The sequence below is a fragment of the Patiria miniata genome, unplaced genomic scaffold, assembly GCF_015706575.1.
Source record: "Patiria miniata isolate m_02_andy unplaced genomic scaffold, ASM1570657v1 HiC_scaffold_20, whole genome shotgun sequence".
NCBI lineage: Eukaryota > Metazoa > Echinodermata > Asteroidea > Valvatida > Asterinidae > Patiria > Patiria miniata.
Window position 1 is genome coordinate 10061698 of NW_024037059.1, and position 8319 is coordinate 10070016.

Here is an 8319-nt window from a genome sequence, read left to right on the forward strand (position 1 = left end):
CTTATTCTAAATTCGGACTACCGAACCTTTGAACTAATGAACCTTCGGACTATTTCTTCAAATGTTCGGATTAACGAACCTTATTTCATTTTCGGACTAACAAACCCCCTCTTATGAAAATTTTGTGTATTCGGACTATCGAAACTTCGGACTAAAGAAGATCCGGACTTTCGAACCTTCTGCCTTCGGGCGTACCCCGATGAACTGGGGGTCTGGACACTACGTAACACTAGGGGACGGTGTTCATGATTCAATGTGGGTGTTGCGCGGAACATTACATATACAAACAGTGCATGTAAGCGTTTGTACTGTTTGTTCTCCCGTTTTTCACAAGCATTTCAAAAGCACTTTGGACCATTGAAAACTTAAAAATTAACCTCAAATAAGGGTTTTTTTGTTTCTCACAACCACAATAAAATCTGAGGGGGGAGGGGAAATGATAAAATGGCCCTTACCCTGGTCAAAACGTGTGTGGGGGATTTGTCCTCCCCATCACCCGGGATATACCCTCCTCATCACCGGGGATATATCATCCCCATCACCACGCCCATGGCACCGACCTCGCAGCATCTGAGATTGCATTATATACGGATGAAATTCACCGTGACAGAATGTAGAGCATTGCATTTGTATAGTTTCATGAATGGACCAAATCTGTTGTGTTTGGGCTGGGGGTTCTAGACTGGGATGTATTTTTTTCTTAAGTCGGAAGCCAAAAATGGAGTCAGTCGGAAATTAGAATCGTAGATATATAAATGGGACGCCCTTAGCCATGGGCTAAAAGATGGATTACGAATGAGTATATGTGATATGGAATTAATGCATGCTTAGAATAATCACGAATTAATCAATTAATAATTAATTGAAAATGCAGGAACATTCAGGTGTGGGAAAGCTAGAGAGGGCCAGTTCAATTGTCGAATTTGTGTAGTAAAAAAAAGAAGGTAAATGCATACGATTTACATTACAGGGCAGGGGAGGTTTTTTTCCCATTATTTCCAAACAGTTATTGCGTCAGAGTGATAATAGTAAGCTGTCAACTGTGACTAAAAAAGCGTGAGTGTTCTCAAAAGGCACGAATTGCAGGCATATTGTGCCAGACTTTTTTTGTTTTCATTTTTTAAAGCACGATAGCATTTATGTTGTACTGGCTGGGTACACTTGAAAGATAAACCAAAAGAAATAGTTTGCAAGAAACTGTTAATATTCTTGACATTTAATCCAAAAAAAGAGATATCTCTATTAAGAAAAGAGATATTTCTGTTAGAAAAAGAGATATCTCTATTATGACAGGAATAGAGATATCTCTATTAATAATAGAGATATCTCTATTAGACATAGAGTTATATGCGGGTCAATTATTGCGTAATGTCGGTCATCTCAATGCATGCCTTGAAGACTGATCGCATTAGAGGAAACCATTTTTGTGTGTGTGAAGTATTAACTCAGTGTAACAACAAAAGAAGTAAAATGACGCCAAACAAAGACACATTGATTGCGAGGGGGAAATATAAATGAGTGATGTTGATTTTAAGAAGGCTATGCAAAAAGTGAATTCACGGATATTATTCCATGAATGAATTGCGATGGACAATTGAAAAGTTATGGATTACAGAAAATATATTAATTAATTGAAATGTACATATAAATTTAATATAAATTATATATATATATATATATATATATATATATATATATATATATATATATATATATATATATATATATATATATATATATATATATATATATATATATATATATATATATATATATATATATATATATATATATATATATATATATATTAAAGTAGAGATAGTTTACATGAGATAGACTGCATCTAAGCACGGCTAAAGTAACGTTTGCTGTTATTATAGGAATTAGTTAGCCATATTAACACAACTGTAGAAATTGCTATAGGTGGACTATTTGTCTAGAAGTACCCGTTCTCGGAATGTAAATACACACGTTTTACTTGCGCTTTCATGTATTTGTTTATGGATATGTAAATACATGTAACACCTTGAATGTATGTGATTTCAATTGGTTGTCTACCCATACATCAAAATGGTAAAGTTCTTGAATTTGATTAGGCTATGCTTCATCAGTATACACAATAAAGTCAAGAATACAGAGAATGAAAGGTTTCTTCTTGGCTAATAATCGACATACACCATACAACTCACATGGGCGCCGGGGCAGCGATCGGGGGGGGGGGGGCAACCCCTCCAATAATTTGAGGGTGGAGTACGTCATTTGCGTTGTCCCAATAATCTATATACTATGTTTGCCAAGTGATTTGAGGAGCCTATTTGAGGTATGGCAGACACAATAGGAGGGCGCTGTTAGGTTTTGGGTAAAGTCCTTTTTTTTTCTTTTTTCTTTTTTAAATATTGCCATCCTATTGTTTCGGCCATATCTTAAATAGGCAAACAGCTATAGATTTTGCTTGTGTCCCACCCCTTTTTACTGAAATCACTGATAAAAGACGTAACTGTGCATGAGTACATGTATATGCGTGCATATATACATCTTAGAACATCGCCCTCGAAAGTCCAGCGCCCTCAAAATGCATTTTTGTTTTGAGTTATACCGCGACTCTTCGTTAATACTTCCAATTATTACCAAATACGTATTCTCCTGTGTATAAGTCCAATTGGGATCATAAAGCCAATCATAACTAGAATTCGCGTTTTTGGAGTTAGAAACGCAGAGTGATCAGACAGACAACTATTTCATGGACATTTCCCAGTTAAGTTGTGAAATATTTTTGTCAGAACAAAAAAACCCGAAAAATCAAGTCTTTCAAGACAGCAATTTCTTTTGTTTGAAAGGAAACTACATTTTTGTGAATAATAAATTACAAAATACATGTATTTTTTTTTACACGTACGCAATATTTCCGGTTTGAAGACGTTTTTAGTTAAAATGTGCAAAAGGAATACTGATTTAGTTCAGAGATGATACATGTTCATCATAAAATAAAAGAACATGTGAAAGTTATAGTGTTAAATGTGTGTATTAAAAGCACCTAACTTCCTGTTCGATTACGTCACAGCATTTGGAATCCCAAAGTCCACATTGTACCGGCTGTCATTATTTGTGCTACGAACCTACTCATTAGACACAGATCAAATAATGTATATCAATTTAAAAAAAAAAAGACACCTGATTATTTTCAATTTCTCTATACAATAATTTCGGTCTGATGATAGTCACGATTCTGGACCGAACGAACCATGGAAATTTATTAATATTTTGTTTAAAGTCAATCTCTATTAGATATGCCGTTAGATGGCGCCCTTTCGGGTCATGACGTCATCATGTTGTTGTTTTATTTTGGCATTTTGTACTAAACACTGCCATAATTTGTTAGGCTGTAGTAAAATGCTTCCATTTCGATTGATATTATGTTTTCATGGCACTTCCGGTAACACCGGAGGTGAAGGTTAAGCGGGTTTGTGTTCGGGAATAAAAAATGTTGCTCAAGGCACCGTCTACTACAACCTCACGAAAAAAATGAACACGATACTCTATTAAGGTCAAAAGATAGAGTTCAAACTATTTGGTCAAATTCTGTCCTTAAATCGCTTGTAATTTGATACCCGATGACGCCATTATGACGTCACAAAATCTACTACATGTTTAAGTTCGTTTCGGGTTCACACAAGTTTTTATTTTAGTACCACGTCAAACGTTAAAAAGAGATCTTGATTTCTTTTAGTTCGAGGCTAATTTCTACATTTTGAATTAATCTAACTTTGACCGTCCGGTAGCCCCGGAAGAAGAGATCAGACTTTTTTTTACTTCAAAATGAAAATGTTTATCTAGGTACGATCCATCACATCACAAAGTTTTAACAGGGTTGCATAATTTGTTATTAAGTTATAAATGACAGATATTTTTCATATTTTCAACAAAATCGTTTGTAAATTGATACCTGATGATGACGTAATGACGTGACATGACGTCAGAGTAATATGCACCACTCGGGATCAGGGTCGATACACATGCTGCAAGTTCGACGATCGCTCCATTAATCGTTTATGAGAAAACCCGTTATCAATTTTGTACCAACGGGTTGTGCCCGATCACCTAATTATACTGTACATCACACACGATACTCTAAAATAGGGTACACGATATTATGATAGTGTTGAGACCGTCCCCTTCCGTCATTAAGCCACAGTGTAACGTCGCCACTGCAATCAAAATACAACATGAGGCAAAATGGCAACCCTTCCCTCCCTTGAGTGTACAGTGTGTCCCAGATTTTTATATGAAATATAGACATTAGTCACATTTACATGTGAATATGTTATGCATGTGAAATGTGTTTGTGTGTGATGGGCTACAGGTTCGTGGTCTCCCTCTCTCCAGTAATTTGCCAGCACAAGCTTATGTAATGCCGCAAAAAAGTGTACATTTCGATTTTATGGAGCTCTTATGTTTCTAGTCGTGGCTTTAAAATTTTTCAATCAATTCAGTTTATTTTTCCACAGGCAATAAACAACATCAACAACATGAAAAAGACACAAACAAAGTCTTTCATGAATATTCGTTTAGATGTGGCCGCTGATTTTTCCGCGACCGCTTTTTCTGGGACACACTGTATACCGTACGCAAAGCCCATATGCTTTGAAGATATTGCATGTGTCATAACGCCTGCTTTAACGCAACTTTCGATTTAAAAAAAATGTTGGTATTGAACACCATATTTAATTATCACCCTTCCAGCTTACACTACGTCCAATGCTCCCTGGAAAATGTCTGAAAATAGCCAGGGAAAATATTGTTTTTAGTTTCATTCGAATTACATTATTGTTTTGATAAAAAGATATTGCAAAAGCTGTTTTTGCAATAAACAAGAACTTGAAACGCAGCATCACTTCCCCTTCACTGTCTGATAATCTGTCGGATGCTTCTATTATGTAGTGGGCCTTAGTTACAAGGTGGTGAAGTAATACTGCCTAGCAATGATCTTCTTTCTTCTTATAAACCAGTTCATAATGTAGTTTCGTTGGATTTTTTGGGGGAATCAGAAAACTATACATTTTTGTAGTATATTGTACTAGATCCGAAAAACATTATTTGCATTTTCCCCTTCAAATTGCACTATTTTTCCATCTCGGATTTTGAAAATGATGAATGTTGAAAAGGTAAGAGCCATTTAGCCGATATATTCTTCGTAGCGAAATATACATTGTTAAAGAGCAAGTAATACAATATTTAGTTTGTGGACCGCACACTCATACCATTTGTCACATTGTTTTCCGCACAATTATTAAGCAGCGCAGCGCCCGCAATGTCTCGATGCTTCGAACACAGTGAGAGCGCAGTGGAAATCAAATAAATCAAATCAGACCTTCGTGAAATCTGCTTAACCTCTTAATGTCAGTTAGGTGTATTGAATATACAGATTGTCCCACAAAAAAACCTAACAGTCGAACACCAATTAATAAAGGTATGTTGCATGTGTCGAGTTTTAGAATATTTTCAAATTACCTCTTAAAGTCAGATAACCAATCTATCATACAAACTTTATTTCATTCAAATCAATGCATTAGAACGCGGATCCTACACACAAGGATTAACGACTCGGCCAAACTCCTGGTTATACCGCGTGATACAAACGGCTCGTACTTGTGGCAAATACCATGAATACTTGTCAACAAAGACCCCTGCGCGAGGTGGGTTTCAGATTTGCATGGCTCTGCGCCCGATCTGGTGTCGAAGTCAGTCAAGCCACCTACTTATATGTTTGAATGTTCATGAGTCTACGTTTTTGGTCTTTATTGTTGAATTCTGATAAGTGATAACTACATAACCATGGTAATGCCGAGCACAATATCTTAAGCTTTAAAATGAACAATGAAATGTCGCATTTGTTTCATCGGTGCGGGACCACATCTGTCTAAAAAAATTTAATGAAAGCCTAATTAAAAACGACATTTGGGTAAACGGTGTTCTTCTCGAAATTTGACGTTTACTTTCCATCTGAGACGAAAAAACTGCACAATGCCATCTGTTATATCCTGAAGTATCTATTTTTTAACAATTTTGAAAGAATATTGTCCTACATAAGGAGTAGTTTTGCATACAGTTTTATGAACATTTCCTTTTAAGATGTCATGCAAAAAAACGACACGATGGCACACCTGGAAAATTCGCGATTGCAAGCCAACGGGTATTAATGCCTGTTATCACGCGTCTAACCAATTAAGGCAAGTCCGCTCAGTGCATTTTGTGCTGGAGCTCAGAACAGTCATTTATCCTTGTCTGTAGGATCCGTTATTAGAACAAACTCTATGCGTCATCGAACGCAAGTTTGGGCCACTTTCCTTGAAAGTGAGAAAGCGCAGGTTTTTTTTGTGATCCGTGGACAGAACTTGAAAACGGTGTTCAAAATTCCGCACAACTTGAAGAGTACGTGAGTGATTTGAATGATTCCTGTACTAAAAGAAAAATTAATAACTGGGCTTTTATATCCGAGGTTTTAAAAGTGCTACAGGCAAAAATTCATTCATAAATTTGTCCTGCCATTTGGGTTTCGTTTCGGTTATTTTTTTACTCATTCCATACATTAGACCAATTTTTGAATACTACCCACACTTTTCTGAAAACATGCCCGATCTGACTGTTTTTGTGGGACAACCTGTACAAACAGAAGCCTCAATGTGAACATTTTTTTCAAGTGGTTTATATAGGGAAGGGCATGAGCCTCGAACGAACATGATTTGCGGTCGTGAAATGTACACCATTGTGTGACGTCATCATATATGTTTGCCCGCCTAATTTCGCAACTGATTCATTCAATCAGAAAGAACGTTCATTCCATTTCTTGAGATTTCAGTGAGTTCGGTAGGATGACGGTCACTCAGTCACATAACAGCATTCGATTTCGTTTCAATTTGTACAGATTCTCGTATGGTCAAAATATTTCCAGAAAATTCAATAGGTTTTCCGGTTTTGCACTGAGTGGGTGAACTTGGTAGAAGTATTCAATATCAACTAAAGTGTAACGGACGGTGCACCTTAATTCGGCATTTGCATTGCGCCAAACGTTGATCGCATTGAAGATGAGAAAAGTAGTTTCATTAAAGAGTTTTCATTACCGTTTCTTTATGTGACTGTCCAAGAATAAGATAAAAATGATCACACCAACTGAAAAAAGTCACATTGTCTGCAACGAAATATCCGAATTTTTAACGAAGTGTTCCTACATTTATTTCCTCCTATCACTTTGACACTTTACACATTTTTAAGTTCTACTTTGCATTATTCATATTTCCTTCCATGAAGGCATTCTCATTTTCCTTTGAAATACTTCTACGTTCCTTTATAACAATTTCTCAGAGTCTGTGTCATTTTAGTCTCTGTTTTAAAACTATAACACAATATACAGCTAAATGCAACTGCCCAATTTCATTGAGCATGTGCTTCTTTTGTAAACGCTGCACTAAATTGAATTCCTGAGCAGGACTGAAATCCAAAGCTCACGAATTGAAATGCAAAAGTTATGCAACTTATATTCCCTACGTTTTACAGGTGAATGACAATGCCCTAAAATATTTTGAATTAAATTGCATTTAAGGATATTAACAGAAAGGTTTGAATTGACATCCCTGTTGCCTGCAGATACGATATAGCTTGTGTATCCAGAAAGGCGATTGGGCTTCAGCAATTGGACACAAACAATGTTGTTTATCGTTCTTTTTTAATCGGAGATGAAGCTGCATTTACATATCAGTAATTACCTCCTGGACACTTGCTGTCGCGGCGTATTCAAGTATCATGAAGGTTCGCTGTTCATTGGTGAATTGCTGTCCTACCAAGTTAAAGACTTTTAACTGTATCTAAAAACTTCCTAAAGTGTACTTACAGTTGCCAACCAACTAACATAACATGTTTCATGCTTAATGCATAAGCCCCTTAGGATAGCAAAGACCTCAATCTACCCGGCTGAACTGGAAATTGCCATGTTTGAACAGAGTAATGCATTATTTGTCAACCAACTAACATAACATGTTTCATGCTTAATGCATAAGCCCCTTAGGATAGCAAAGACCTCAATCTACCCGGCTGAACTGGAAATTGCCATGTTTGAACAGAGTAATGCATTATTCATTACTTCATCCATTACTGCATTACTTTGATCAGTGGTGCATGAACATAATGAATTGGTATTACATCATACAATGCTTAGATGAGTACTCCATACACTGAAGTAAAAAAAAGTAAATATCACTTTTAAACTTTTAATATAAAAACGAGTTGCATTTTTATGTGGACATACTATACAGGGTGAGTCACAAA